Source organism: Geotrypetes seraphini, chromosome 5 (assembly GCF_902459505.1).
Source record: "Geotrypetes seraphini chromosome 5, aGeoSer1.1, whole genome shotgun sequence".
Classification (NCBI taxonomy): domain Eukaryota; kingdom Metazoa; phylum Chordata; class Amphibia; order Gymnophiona; family Dermophiidae; genus Geotrypetes; species Geotrypetes seraphini.
The window spans coordinates 268,413,023-268,428,670 of NC_047088.1; the positions used below are offsets into that span (position 1 = coordinate 268,413,023).

The 15,648-nt window shown below is 47.8% G+C and overlaps 1 protein-coding gene across 3 annotated transcripts in view; it reads left to right on the plus strand.

Annotated features, from left to right (window-relative positions):
• GLB1L (galactosidase beta 1 like) overlaps window positions 1–15,648 on the plus strand; it is a 390,615-nt gene that overhangs the window by 19,757 nt on the left and 355,210 nt on the right. For 2 of the 3 annotated variants that reach the window (XM_033946520.1, XM_033946519.1), the window contains exon 2: window positions 14,033–14,218. The gene's annotated coding sequence lies outside the window, so the exon portion shown is untranslated. Of the gene's footprint in view, window positions 1–14,032; window positions 14,220–15,648 lie in introns of all 3 variants that reach the window. The other variant, XM_033946517.1, reaches the window with a different exon arrangement.

Sequence of the window (15,648 nt, forward strand, 5' to 3'; positions counted from 1 at the left end):
AAGGTCCCGCTTTTCCAACAGCAGATTTCCAGCCTCCTTCAACTCAGGAAATTCATGGTGCGCTCGATTTTATGATTCCTTCAAACTCACTTCCCGAGCCTCCGCACTGGCTGTGGCCATGCGACGCCTAGCCTGGCTGAGGGTGTCTGACCTTGACATAAACCACCAAGACCGCCTCGCCAACGCGCCCTGCCTTGGTGATGAACTTTTTGGAGAGTCTCTAGATTCCACAACACAAAAACTTTCGGCTCATGAGACCAGATGGGACACGCTGATTAAGCCTATAAAGAAGACTCCACCTGCACGACCTTACAGGCCTCAGTCCTCTTATCAACGCAGGTTCTCTGCCAGACCGCTTAATCCTCCTCAGCAGCAATCTCGCCGTCCTCGCCAGCAACAGCACTCTCAGGCACGCCCTCAATCTCACCAGCCGACCAAGCCTCTGCCTCAATCTAAACCTCCTCAGCCCTTTTGACTCCTTTCTCCAGGACATAGCCAGTCTCCAACCCTCGGCGCCTCTTCCTCAACCAATCGGAGGCCGTCTCACCATTTTTCTTCATCGCTGGGAGGTCATCACATCAGACCAGTGGGTACTCAACATCATTCGCCACGGATACTCACTTCATTTTCAGACTCTTCCACATCACCACTATCAGTACAAAGTGCTGCCCTTTGGTCTCGCATCATCGCCCAGGGTGTTCACCAAGTGCCTTATTGTGGTTACGGCCTTTCTCAGGTCTCACAACCTACAGGTGTTCCCCTACTTGGACGATTGGTTGGTGAAAGCAACTACATCTCCACTTGTGCTGCAAGCCACTCATCAAACCATCTCTTTCCTCCATCTCTTGGGGTTCGAGATCAATTACCCCAAGTCGCATCTGCTTCCCACGCAGCGCCTTCAGTTCATCGGAGCAGTTCTCGACACCAATCTGATGAGGGCGTTCCTTCCCTCCGACCGGCTCCGGACTCTGCTCCACCTCTGTTGGCAGGTGCTTCTTCATCAATTCATACCTGCTCGACAGATGATGGTCCTCTTGGGCCACATGGCATCGACGGTCCACGTTCTTCCCCTGGCACGACTCCACCTCAGAACTCCCCAGTGGACTCTAGCCAACCAATGGTCGCAAACCACAGATCCTCTTTCGCATCCCATCTCTGTGACATCGTCTCTTCAGCTCTCTCTTCAATGGTGGTTGAACTCCTCCAATCTTTCCAGGGGTCTCCTTTTTCATCCACCCCCTCACTCCATGATCATTACCACGGATACCTCCCCTTATGCGTGGGAAGCTCACCTGGGAGATCTTCGCACCCAGGGACTCTGGACCCCTCAGGAGCGTCGACATCACATCAATTTCCTGGAACTCCGAGCCATGTTCAATGCGCTCAAGGCCTTCCAGCACCTTCTCTACCCTCAGGTTCTTCTCCTGTGCACAGACAATCAAGTCGCCATGTACTACATCAACAAACAGGGCGGCACCGGATCTCGCCTCCTGTGTCAAGAGGCTCTCAGCATTTGGACCTGGGCCACGGCCCGCAGTCTCTTCCTCAAGGCTATCTATATCCAGGGCGCACAGAACTCCCTGGCCGACACTCTCAGCCACATCCTTCAACCTCACGAGTGGACTCTGCATCCCCCCACGCTCCACTCCATCTTTGCACGCTGGGGCACTCCACAAGTGGACCTCTTTGCAGCTCCTCACAACCATCAGCTGCCCCAGTTCTGCTCCAGACTCTACTCTCCTCACCGTCTGGCCCCAGATGCATTCCTGCTCGACTGGACGAATCGGTTCCTCTATGCCTTTCCTCCACTGCCTCTAATGTTGCGGACGTTATTCAAACTCCGCAGGGACGGAGCCACCATGATTCTCATCGCTCCTCGGTGGCCCCGCCAACATTGGTTCTCCCTCCTGCTCCAGCTCAGCTCCAGGGAGCCCATTCCTCTTCCTGTGTTTCCTACTCTACTTTCACAGCAGCATCAGTCTCTACTACATCCCAACCTGTCCTCGCTCCACCTGACAGCTTGGTTTCTCTCGGGCTGACCTCTCCAGAGGATCTATCTCAGCCTGTCCGTCGCATTTTGGAAGCATCCAGGAAACCGGCCACCCTCCAATGTTACCATCAGAAGTGGACCCGGTTCTCCTCTTGGTGTCTACTGCATCATCACGATCCCACCTCGTTAGCGGTGGAACCTGTGCTGGACTATTTGCTCTCTCTGTCAGACGCTGGCCTCAAGTCTACTTCAATCAGAGTCCACCTCAGTGCCATCACTGCGTTTCATAAGCCTATCCTCGGAAAACCTCTCACGGCTCATCCACTGGTTTCCCGGTTCATGAGAGGCCTCTTCAATATCAAACCACCTCTGCAGCCTCCTCCGGTGGTCTGGGACCTGAATGTGGTTTTATCAGCCCTCATGAAACCTCCATTTGAGCCTCTTGCAACAACTTCACTCAAATTCCTCACATGGAAGGTGCTTTTCCTCATTGCCATCACCTCTGCCAGGAGGGTTAGTGAGCTGCATGCACTGGTTGCAGACCCACCTTTCACCATTTTTCACCATGACAAGATGGTTCTGCGTACCCATCCTAAATTCCTTCCCAAGGTGGTCTCGGCTTTTCACCTCAACCAGTCCATTGTGTTGCCTGTCTTTTTCCCTAAACCCCATTCTCATCCTGGGGAACAGGCGTTGCACACACTGGACTGTAAGCGTGCCCTGGCTTACTACCTTGACCGTACCAGGGCTCACCGCTCGTCTCCTCAGCTCTTTCTGACCTTCGATCCTAACCGTCTTGGTCGTCCTGTCTCTAAACGGACGCTTTCCAATTGGCTTTCTGCCTGCATTGCGTTCTGTTATGCTCGGGCCGGTCTCTCACTGGAAGGTGCTGTCACGGCCCACAGGGTCAGAGCTATGGCTGCTTCTGTGGCTTTCCTCCGTTCCACACCCATCGAGGAAATCTGCAGGGCTGCCACTTGGTCCTCAGTTCACACGTTCACCACTCACTACTGTCTGGATGCCTTCTCCAGACAGGATGGACACTTCGGCCAATCTGTGTTGCAAAATTTATTTTCCTAATGGCCAACCATCCCTCCTCCCTCTCTGTTAGCTTGAAGGTCACCCATACGTTAAGAATATGCTGCCTGCTTGTCCTGGGATAAAGCACAGTTACTTACCGTAACAGGTGTTATCCAGGGACAGCAGGCAGATATTCTTACGACCCACCCACCTCCCCGGGTTGGCTTCTTAGCTGGCTTACCTTAACTGGGGACCACGCACTCCTCCGTCGGGCGGGAAGGCACTCGCGCATGCGCGGTGCGGCCAACTAGAACTTTCTAGTTAAAAAGGTCCGTACCGGGGCTCCGTCGGTGACGTCACCCATACGTTAAGAATATCTGCCTGCTGTCCCTGGATAACACCTGTTACGGTAAGTAACTGTGCTATATTGGTACCAGATCCTGGTATGTGTCACGATGTTAGGAAAATCTTGTATTGAAAAATCTTGCACTCTAACTATGGCAAATAAACTGTGTGTCAAATTAGGATAAAACTTTGCACTGTAAGGATAATTATGACAAATTGTATATTATATATATTAGTATTAGACTCCTAGTATGTGTCAAGTTAGGATAAAAACTTGTATTGCAAACTTGTACTGTAATTATGGCAAATCCAGTGCAAATCGTAACCTGTTGACTGTATATTATGTAGGTTTAACCTGTAACCCATTATCCCAGGACAAGCAGGCAGGTATTCTCACTAGTGGGTGATGTCATCCGACAGAGCCTCGATGCGGACGTCTCACAAGCATACTTGCTTGAAGAAACTTCAGAAGTTTCAAGATGCCCGCACCGCGCATGCGCGAGTGCCTTCCCGCCCGATGCACCGGGCGTGTCTCCTCAGTTCTTTTTTTCCGCGGAGCTGAGAAGTTTGCTTCAACTCTCTGCGTCGAGTGAACCCGTGTTCTTGCCTTCTATTGCCGCGGTTTTGAGTTTATTTTCTCTTAATCGTGTGTTTTATTCTATCGCTTTCTTATTTTTTTTAAAAAAAATTTTTTCCAAAGATTCGACCGGGTCAGCCGCGTGGCTGAGGCCCCGCAGCTTCGATCTTGCGGCGGAGCTTTTTCGGCCTATGTCCCGGCCTATTACCGGTTTTAAAAAGTGTATCAAGTGCCAGTGCGCAATTTCGTTGATGGACCTGCATCGACGCTGTTTACAGTGTCTCGGGCCTGAACATCTTCCGAAATCGTGCCGGCCTTATTCCACTCTAACAGCACGTGCTTTCAAGCGTCGCTGTTTTCTGTGGGAGTCGATGTTCGCGATGGAAGCTTCCAAGGAACCTTTGACTTCGACCAGCGCTTCGCCTTTACCTGCGAAGTCGTCATCTACTCCTGCTGCATCGGGTCTTTTGAAACCGGCCTCCTTCGTTCCGGCTTCGACCCCGCCTCCTGCTCCGGTGCTTTCTTCGGTCTCCTCAGATCAGGTACCGCCTCAGACCGTTCCCCCGGTGGTTCTTAAGGTGCCGAAGGCTTCCAAGGCTAATTACTTGACCACCCGGGACCGCGAAGACCGTACAGGGGGTCCCACTTCGAGTGCGGCTCCCCCCTTATCGGCTTCACTGCGGTCGCTCCTGGAAGCCCAATTCATCGAGCTTATGAATACCATGGGACCCAGGTTGATTGCCACAATACAGCATGGGCATGCGAAACCTCCTCGTGGGGGCGAGCCGCCCCCGCTTCGCCGCTCGCTTTCACTGCTAGGGGAGGAGGAGCGGCGCTTGGTCACCAGTTCATCGAGGTGTGCTTCATTTAGTGAGATGCCGCCCCTGGAATCCATACCCGTCCCGGGCGAAGACAATTGGGATTTGCCTTCGGGTAGTCGAAGCCCTGGGCGTCGTCAGGAGGAATTCTTCCGGAGTCCCTTCCCTGCCAAACCATCTCTCGACCCATGGAATGCTGCTCGAGAGGCGTCGGCCCATCCTTCTCTTCGCTCTACAGCCTCCAGCCCCATCTATTTGTTGGAGGCCTCTGCGGAGCCATCTGGGCGTTGCCGTTCCAGATCTTCGAGATGAAGGGAGGGGCACCGTTCCAGGCATTCTTCGAGGCATTCGTCTAGGCATTCTACACTCTCGCCTCAGAAGAAGCTTCCTCGTGTGGGGTATTCATCTTCGGATATTTCCCCTCCGGGCCCGGAGTTCAAGGATACCTACAGGTCGTTCTCTCCTTGTAGATCCCATGTCTCCTTGGATCAGGAGGCCTCGACTTCATCAAGTCCGTCTCAGCGCCCTGTCTTGGCGGACCAGCTGTCTTTTTCATCTTTTCTACGGCAGATGGCGGATGATCTCGACATCACCTTGGACTCGGGTTCCCGCTACTCCAAGGAGTACCTGGATACCATGCATCTGCCTCATCCTCCTGCTGAGTCTCTTCGCCTGCCTCTCCACAAGCTCCTCGACCAAACCTTCATGCGTTGTTTTGAAACGTCGTACTCCATTCCTGCCGTTCCTGGCAAACTGGATGCCAGGTATCGCACGGTGCATCATAAGGGGTTTGAGGGCTCCCAGCTCTCCCATCAGTCACTGTTGGTCGAGTCCTCTCTCAAGCGATCTCATCCATCCCGGGTGTATGCCTCGGTGCCACCGGGCCGAGAGGGGAGGACCATGGATAAGTTTGGGCGGCGCATCTAACAGAACTTGATGATGGCTTCCCGAGTTCTCAATTACACCTTCCATTTTGCCACCTATTTGGAGTTCTTCCTTCCAGTGCTTCGGAAGTTTATGCCTTACATCGAATCTCAAGCTCGTTTTGAATACGAGGAGGTCGTCGCCTCGCTATCCCAGCTGCGTCTTCAATTAATGCAATCCTCATATGATGCATTTGAGCTCTTGGCGCGGGCTGCCACCTGTTCCGTGGCCATGCGTCGCTTAGCGTGGCTTCGAACCATTGACATGGACCCGAACCTCCAGGACAGGCTTGCCAATGTCCCATGTGTGGGTGCGGATTTGTTTGATGTGTCTATTGAGACCGTGACGAAGAAGCTGTCGGACCATGAAAAGTCATTCCAGTCCATCCTTCGTCCTAAGTCTAAACCTGCTCAGTCTCGACCTTCTCGACCACCCTTGATATATCAGCGGCGTTACACTCCCAGGCAGGCTCCTGCTACGAGGCAACCAGCGAAGAGACAACTCCCGCAGAAGTCTCAACAAAAACCTCAGCCTTCTGCTGTTCCCAAGGCTCCTCAGCCTTTTTGACTCTCTTGTCGGGAGCATAACCAATTCCGTTCTGCTGTCTCCTGTCTTTCCAATTGGGGGTCGCCTCCATCATTTTTACCATCGATGGATGGCTATTACCACCGACCTTTGGGTCCTTACCATCATCAGGGAAGGTTACTCTCTTCAGTTTCATCGGGTCCCCCCGAACCATCCTCAAAGAGAGTATCCTTCCAACTTGACCCAGACCGCCCTTCTTCAGGAAGCTCAGGCTTTGCTCCGGCTCCGGGCCGTTGAGCCGGTCCCTGTGGACCAACACAACCGGGGGTTTTACTCCTGGTACTTCCTTGTTCCGAAGAAGACGGGCGACCTGCGTCCAATTCTGGACCTCAGGGTGCTCAACAAGTTCCTGGTCAAGGAGAGATTTCGCATGCTGACCCTAGCTTCTCTCTACCCCCCTCCTCGAGCAGAACGACTGGTTTTGCTCTCTGGATCTCAAGGAGGCCTACACTCACATTCCCATTCATCCGGCCTCGTGCAAATTCCTCAGATTTCGGGTGGGACATCTGCATCTGCAGTATCGAGTGCTTCCATTCGACCTGTCCTCGTCTCCCAGAGTCTTCACAAAGTGTCTGGTGGTGGTGGCCGCTGCACTCCGGAACCATGGTCTTCAGGTGTTTCCCTACCTCGACGACTGGCTCATCAAAGCCGCCTCGGCTCCAGGGGTTATCTTGGCGACCCAAAGGACTATTTGGTTCCTGCAGTGTCTGGGGTTCGAGATCAACTTCCCAAAATCTCATCTGCAACCAACCCAGTCTCTTCCCTTCATCGGGGCGGTTCTCGATACTATTCAACTCAGAGCATTCCTTCCTTCTCAGCGCCTGGATGCTCTGCTTCATTTCTGCCAGTCAGTGTCTTCTCGCCAGTCCATCTCAGCGAGACACATGATGGTTCTCCTGGGCCACATGGCCTCTACAGTTCATGTGACTCCTTTTGCCAGACTTCACCTCAGAATTCCTCAGTGGACCCTGGCTTCTCAATGGACACAGGTGTCAGATCCTTTGACTCGTCACATCCTGGTCACTCCTGCTCTTCAGCAGTCTCTACGTTGGTGGATGATCTCTTCAAATCTATCCAGAAGTTTACTGTTTCACACTCCTCCCCACCAGAAGGTTCTCTCGACCGATTCCTCGACTTATGCATGGGGGGCTCATCTGGACGGTTTTCGCACTCAAGGCTTCTGGACCAGTGCAGACCGGCTGTGCCATATCAATCTTCTGGAACTCAGGGCGATTTTCAATGCTCTTCAAGCGTTTCAACATCTGCTTCATGACCTGGTGGTCCTCATACACATGGACAATCAGGTCGCCATGTATTATGTCAACAAGCAGGGGGGCACGGGATCGGCCTCCCTCTGCCAGGAAGCTCTCAGAGTCTGAGATTGGGCGATTCACCACAACACCTTCCTCAAAGCTGTCTACATTCAGGGGGCGGACAATGCCTTTGCGGACAACTTAAGTCATCTCCTCCAGCCTCATGAATGGACCTTCCATTCCAAGCCCCTTCATCAGATCTTCTCTCAGTGGGGGACGCCTCAGATAGACCTCTTTGCGGCTCCCCACAACTTCAAACTGCTTCAATTCTGCTCCAGGATCTACACTCCTCATCGCCTCGAGGCAGATGCCTTTCTTCTGGACTGGAAGAATCTCTTTCTATATGTGTTTCCTCCGTTTCCTCTCATTCAAAAGACTCCGATCAAGCTGAAGTCAGACCATGCCACCATGATTCTGATAGCTCCTTGGTGGCCCAGACAGCCTTGGTACTCCCTTCTACTTCAACTCAGCAGCAGGGAGCCATTCCTTCTTCGAGTGTTTCCTTCACTGCTTACTCAGCATCAAGGATCTCTGCTCCATCCCAACCTGCAGTCTCTCCACCTGACAGCTTGGTTCCTCTCAACGTAACTCCCCTCCAGTTTTCCAAAGCGATGAGGGATGTGTTGGAGGCTTCCAGGAAACCTGCTACTAGACAATGCTACTCCCAAAAATGGACTAGATTTTCTACCTGGTGTGTTTCTAATCGTAAGGAGCCTCAACGAGCCTCCCTATCTTCTGTATTGGACTATCTTCTGCACCTCTCTCATTCTGGCCTCAAGTCTACATCGATTCGAGTCTACATCGATTTCTCAACATTGAACTTCATCTGCCATCTCGTTGCCCATTCCCCTAGTTTGTTCAAGTCCCTTTGCAGTTTTTCACAGTCTTATTTAGTAGAGCTCGGACTAAAGAAGACTGTGAAAAACTGCAAAGGGACTTGAACAAACTAGGGGAATGGGCAACGAGATGGCAGATGAAGTTCAATGTTGAGAAATGTAAAGTATTACATGTGGGAAAAAGAAACCCGAGGTACAACTATACGATGGGAGGGATGTTTTTAAATGAGAGTACCCAAGAAAGGGACCTGGGGGTGATGGTGGACTTGACAATGAAGCCGTCGGCATAGTGCGCAGCGGCTGCTAAGAAGGCAAATAGAATGCTAGGCATCATCAAAAAGGGTATTACAACCAGAACGAAAGAAGTTATCTTGCCATTGTATCGAGCAATGGTGCGTCCGCATCTGGAGTACTGCGTCCAATATTGGTCGCCGTACCTTAAGAAGGATATGGCAATACTCGAGAGGGTTCAGAGGAGAGCGACACGTCTGATAAAAGGGATGGAAAACCTTTCATACGCTGAGAGATTGGAAAAACTGGGACTTTTTTCCCTGGAGAAGAGAAGACTTAGAGGGGATATGATAGAGACTTACAAGATCATGAAGGGCATAGAGAGAGTAGAGAGGGACAGATTCTTCACACTTTCAAAAAATAAAAGAACAAGAGGGCATTCAGAAAAGTTGAAAGGGGACAGATTCAGAACGAATGCTAGGAAGTTCTTCTTTACCCAGCGTGTGGTGGACACCTGGAATGCGCTTCCAGAGGGCGTGATAGGGCAGAGTACAGTACTGGGGTTCAAGAGGGAATTGGACAACTTTCTGCTGGAAAAGGGAATAGAGGGGTATAGATAGAGGATTACTGCACAGGTCCTGGACCTGTTGGGCCGCCGCGTGAGCGGACTGCTGGGCATGATGGACCTCAGGTCTGACCCAGTAGAGGCATTTCTTATGTTCTTATGAGTGCAATTGCGGCTTTCCATCAGCCTCTGCAAGGGAAACCTCGCTCTGCTCATCCTGTGGTTTCCAGATTTATGAAAGGACTTTTCCATGTCAATCCTCCTCTCAAACCTCCTCCAGTGGTTTAGGATCTCAATGTTGTCCTTTCTCAACTTATGAAACCTCCTTTTGAGCCTCTCAACAAGGCTCCGCTGAAGTTTCTCACTTGGAAAGTGGTTTTTCTTGTTGCCATCACTTCTGCCCGCAGAGTCAGTGAGCTTCAGGCCTTAGTGGCGGATCCACCTTTCACAATATTCCATCATGACAAGGTGGTCCTTCGCACTCATCTGAAATTCCTGCCTAAAGTAGTCTCTGAATTTCATCTCAACCAATCCATAGTTCTTCCTGTGTTTTTTCCAAAGCCTCATTCTCATCCTGGAGAATCAGCTCTTCACACTCTGGTTTGTAAACGTGCTTTGGCTTTCTACCTGGAATGTACCAAGCCTCACAGAACTGCTCCTTAACTTTTCATTTCCTTTGATCCGAACAAGTTGGGACGCCCTATCTCTAAGCGCACCATCTCCAACTGGATGGCGGCTTGTATCTCTTTCTGCTATGCCCAGGCTGGATTACCCCTTCACAGTAAAGTCACAGCCCATAAGGTCAGAGCAATGGCAGCCTCTGTAGCTTTCCTCAGATCGACACCAATTGAGGAGATTTGTAAAGCTGCCACTTGGTCCTCGGTTCATACCTTCACCTCACACTATTGTCTGGATACCTTCTCCAGACGGGATGGACAGTTTGGCCAAACAGTGTTACAAAATTTGTTCTCCTAAGTTACCAACTCTCCCATCATCCCATTGTGGTAAGCTTGGTGGTCACCCACTAGTGAGAATACCTGCCTGCTTGTCCTGGGATAAAGCAATGTTACTTACCTTAACAGTTGTTATCCAGGACAGCAGGCAGCTATTCTCACGTCCCACCCACCTCCCCTGGGTTGGCTTCTCTGCTAGCTATCTGAACTGAGGAGACACGCCCGGTGCATCGGGCAGGAAGGCACTCGCACATGCGCGGTGTGGGCAACTCGAAACTTCTAAAAGTTTCTACAAGCAAGTATGCTTGTGAGATGTCCGCATCGGGGCTCCGTTGGATGACGTCACCCACTAGTGAGAATAGCTGCCTGCTGTCCCTGGATAACAACTGTTACGGTAAGTAACATTGCTTTCTCATACCCTTCGATCAAACTGAACTCTCCATGACGAACACAATATACCAAACACTAAAATCAATAGCAACCTGGATGAAAGATCACAAACTGAAATTGAACCCAGATAAAATGAAATTCATCCTCCTAGAAAACAACAAAATACCAACCATAGCCAACATTGAAATCAACGCAATCAACTACCCCATACAAACCATCCTAAAACTGCTAGGAATAACTATCGACAGATGCTGCACCATGCAACCGCAAATCAATAAAACAATACAAAAGTCAGTCTTAGTCATGAGAAACTTAAGACAAGTTAGGAAATTCTTTGAGAAAACTCAATTCCAGCTCATAGTTCAGTCCTTAATACTAGGCCTACTTGACTACTGTAATATCCTCTACCTCCCATGCCCTACAACCATAACAAAACAACTACAAACTATCCAAAACACAGCACTAAGACTCATCTACTCTTTAAAGAAACATGATCACATTACAGAAGCATATCTCCAATCGCACTGGCTTCCGATCCCAGCAAGAATACAATTTAAATTCTACTGCCTACTATTTAAAACTTTATACGGAGACAGTCCAAACTACCTGAATAACCGCCTCATCCACAACACTGCAACCAGACATAGGAAAACTCACACCCCATTCTCATACCCCCCAATTAAGGAGGTCAAACGGAAAAAACTATATGATGGCCTCCTGGCCACTCAAGCAGCCAAATTAGACAACCAAATCGCCAATATACTTACAGCATCCCTCGACTACGAGACTTTTAGAAAAGAAATAAAGACCATACTTTTCAAGAAAACTCTGAAAAAAGAAATACCGCAAGTCTCAAACTCCACCTCTCACTAAAGCCAACTACCCCAAACAAATAACCTTACCCATTTCTAACTCTTTTTGAAAATGACCAATTTTTTTATTTTTATTTTTTGTAAGTTCTTGTTGTAATACATCTTGGATAATTCTTTTGTAATCCGCCTTGAACTGCAAGATAATGGCGGAATAGAAATCCCTAATGTAATGTAATACCTTCATAGTAGATTGGATAGGATAACTAAGTTTGTTGATGCTCAGTCTAAATTCAGTCATCCATTGTTCCATCACATTTAGTACTTCTGTTGCCATAGGAGTGACTTCGGAGAGAGAGGTAGTGAATGGGATTAATGATCGTGAAGTTATCTGCATAACTGAAAAATTTTATCCCTAGTTGGGACAATTGCGCACCTAGTGATGACATGTAAACATTGAAAAGCAATGGGGACCCCTATGGAACGCCAGATGGATTACTCCAAGTATCAGAGAGATTGTGCTTAAAGCGTACCTCAGAATCAGTTGAACACCTCGCCTCTGATACCAATTGCGTCTAACCATTTTAACAGTTTTCCATGGTTCACTAAGTCAAAGGCGGAACTCATATCAAATTGCATAATCAGGGCGTTAAGGCCTCTACTAAACAAGGAACGTAAATTATCCAGGATGGCTGCGATTACTGTCTCAGTGCTGAATAGAGGTCTGAAACCAGATTCATGTAAAAGAGCGAACTTATCAAGATATTCCATCAATTGGGTATGTACCAATCCTTCCATGATTTTTACAAAAAATGGAATGGATGCTACTGGTCTATAGTTGGTTTCTAATGCTAGTGATTCTTTGTGATTTTTTGGAATTGGGGTTATTATGATGCCATTATTAGCAAGGAATTTTCCATTTTTTATATTATCGTCAAATAATTCAACAAAGTTAGTTTAAAGCCTAGAGGGGCTGCTTTCATAATTTCTGGGGGACAGGAGTCCAAGACGCAGAATGATTTAGTGGAACGGCTGGATAAGGAACACAGAGAGAGGAACGCAGAGAGAGGGGTGACATGATCGAGACATTCAACTATCTCACGAGCCGCATCGAGGTGGAAGAAGATGTCTTCTTTTTCAAGGGTCCCACGGCAACAAGGGGGCATCCATGGAAAATCAGGGGCGGGAAACTGCACGGGGACACCAGGAAATTATTTTTCACTGAAAGGGTGGTTGATCGCTGGAATAGTCTTCCACTTCAGGTTATTGAGGCCAGCAGCGTGCCTGATTTTAAGGCCAAATGGGATAGACACGTGAGATCTATTCACAGAAAAAGGTAGGGGAAGGTCATTGGGGTGGGCAGACTAGATGGGCCATGGCTCTTATCTGCCGTCTGTTTCTATGTTTCTATGTTAGTGTACTTGATATATAATTTGATATAATTATTCCATTCTAAATTTTGAAAGGAGTTCCAAATCATGTCTGCTGGTATTTCATTTCTTTGTATGTTAACTATTTGATGTTCGTGTTGTCATTTGTCGAACAGTTATTTCTTAGGTTTTTAATTTTTGAATCAAAATACTGTGCTAGATCATTTGCAAAAGGTAGCCTAATATTATGCCTGGGTTGAGTGTAGCGTGTGGTGTCGAATAAGTTCGTGACTAGGTTGAACAGTTCTTTTGAGAGATCAGGAGATTACAAATTATTCAAAATACTGCTGTAAAAATTATCTTTAATGCTAAGAAGTTTGTTCTTGTAACCCCTCTTTTAAAAAAGGCCCATTGGTCGCCCATCTCCCTTAGAATTACATTCAGAATTCTTTTTCTTGCTTTCAGTGTTCAAGCCAATCACTCCCCCTTGTTTACTGACAAACTTTTGATCTCGTATGAAACTTCACGATCACTAAGATCATCTCGGCAACATCTTAAGAACATAAGAATAGCCTTACTAGGTCAGACCAATGGTCCATCAAGCCAAGTAGCCCGTTCTCAAGGTGGCCAATCCAGGTCACTAGTACCTGGCCAAAACCCAAGGAGTAGCAATATTCCATGCTACCAATACAGGGCAAGCAGTGGCTTCCCCCATGTCTTTCTCAATAATAGACTATGGACTTTTCCTCCAGGAACCTGTGCAAACCTTTCTTAAAACCAGCTATGCTATTCGCTCTTACCACATCCTCTTCTTACAGTTCCATCCGTTCGACAGTTATTCTGTAGTCATACCCACATTATGGAATGCCCTCCTAATAACTCTAAGATGGGAGACGAACTCTAATAATTTCAGATCTAATCTTAAAACCTTTCTCTTTAGGGATGCATTTGAGATTTAGATAAAAGGGTTTGTTTGTGTCTTTTCCTTTACCATATTGTTCTGTCCATTACCTCCTTATTTTATTTTAAGAATTGTAACCCTTCCCATTTCCCTCTTGTTCCTTGTCTTGCCAACTGAATTTTTGTGTCTTTATGTCCTTTCCCCTGTTTTTAATTATTCTCTTTTTTGTTTTTTAAAATTTTGTATGATGTAAACCGCTTTAGTATATAAAGTGGTATATCAAGCTACAATAAACATGAAAACTTATATCCCTAACATTAGTATACACAGGATGGTGAAACGATTCAGCATCTAACATACTGGTATTTCATGATGTCTAATAAAAGTTTTTTTCTCTTCCCACAGCACACATCCTGGATCCAGGAGTTTTTGAAGATTGATTCTAAGATATGAATGCTCTCGTAACATAGCTGATGTTAATTCTTGTGCCTCTAAGCAGGCTGTGAAGCTGAAATTTGGATTGTCAGGATTTTTACCCATTCAGTATTGTTGCCCATATGGTGGCTGAGACAGTAAAAAGCCTTAAGTCCAGTTAAGTGATTCACTTTTACTTATATGTAAATTTTAGTGTATGAGTACTCCTGGGTTTTGGATAAGTAAGCGATCGACACTCAAAAGATCTATTTGCTTATCAATCTGTCTCCTCTCATGAGCTAAATGTGTGCAGTTAAAATCAGAAGCTGCATAAATCTAGTCCAGTAAAAAAAAGGAGTCAGACTAGAAACATTCCTGGGCTAACTTGCTAACTCTAGCTACACATATAGCAGGCTCAAATTGACCTGCTCAGATTTTACATAGCAACGTGATGGCAGATAAAGGCCAAATGGCCTATCCAGTCTGCCCAAATGCAGTAACCATTATCTATTGCTCTCTCTATACATTTAGCCAGGTAAATGTGGCTGAAAATCTGTTCAGAGATAACCATCTAAACATACATGATGTTACCAGCTCTGCTTGGAGAGGGATTTCAAATTGACCTTGGTAGGACTGGTAAGAACTGAAAAGGAAGATGATGATAAAGCCTGAAATATACCATCAACAGAGTTGGGACAGAGAGAGCAGTGCTAGGAATAGGATTGAAGAGTAGAGCAAGTATTTTTCTGGTACGCAGAAAATGGCAGAAAATGTCTAAATACGAAAAGTTCTCAGCCCAACCAACTTCCTGAGTGTTATTTTGCCACTATAACTGAAAACTGTGTTTTATTTTGCAAAGTTCCAGTTTGCAGAATTGTAATTCTGTGTTTTGACATTGTTTCAGATCATTGATTGAAACATGTCAAGAAAAGTGTGGAATATTCAAGTGTGGAACTCCAAGTCATCTTGAAGTTCCTATTCTTGCAGAAGAACAAAGGAAATCCTTGAAAGCACAGTTACTTACCGTAACAGGTGTTATCCCAGGACAAGCAGGCAGGTATTCTCACTAGTGGGTGATGTCATCCGACAGAGCCCCGATACGGACATCTTGCAAGCATGTCTTGCTTGAAGAAACTCAGAAGTTTCGAGATGCCCGCACCGCGCATGCGCCAGTGCCTTCCCGCCCGATGGTCCGGACGTGTCTCCTCAGTTCTTTTTCTTCCGCGGAGCTGAGAAGTCTATCTTCAATTTCGCGCCCATTGAATTTCGTTTTTGCCTTCTGTTTTGCCGCGGGTTGAGTTCTTTTGGCTTGCCTGTGCATTTGTTTCTTTCTTTGATTTCTTTTAAAAAAAAAAAAAATTTTTCTTCCGGCACTGGGTCGGCCGCGTGGCTGGGGCCCCGCGCCTTCGACCTTGCGGCGGAACTTTTCCGGCCTATGTCCTGGCCGATTACCGGTTTTAAAAAGTGTAGCAAGTGCCAGCGTGCGATTTCGCTCACAGACCCTCATCAACGCTGCTTACAGTGTCTGGGACCGGATCACTTCCCGAGATCGTGCCGGCCTTTCTCCACTTTGTCGGCGAGAGCGTTTAAGCGCCGCTGTCTGCTGT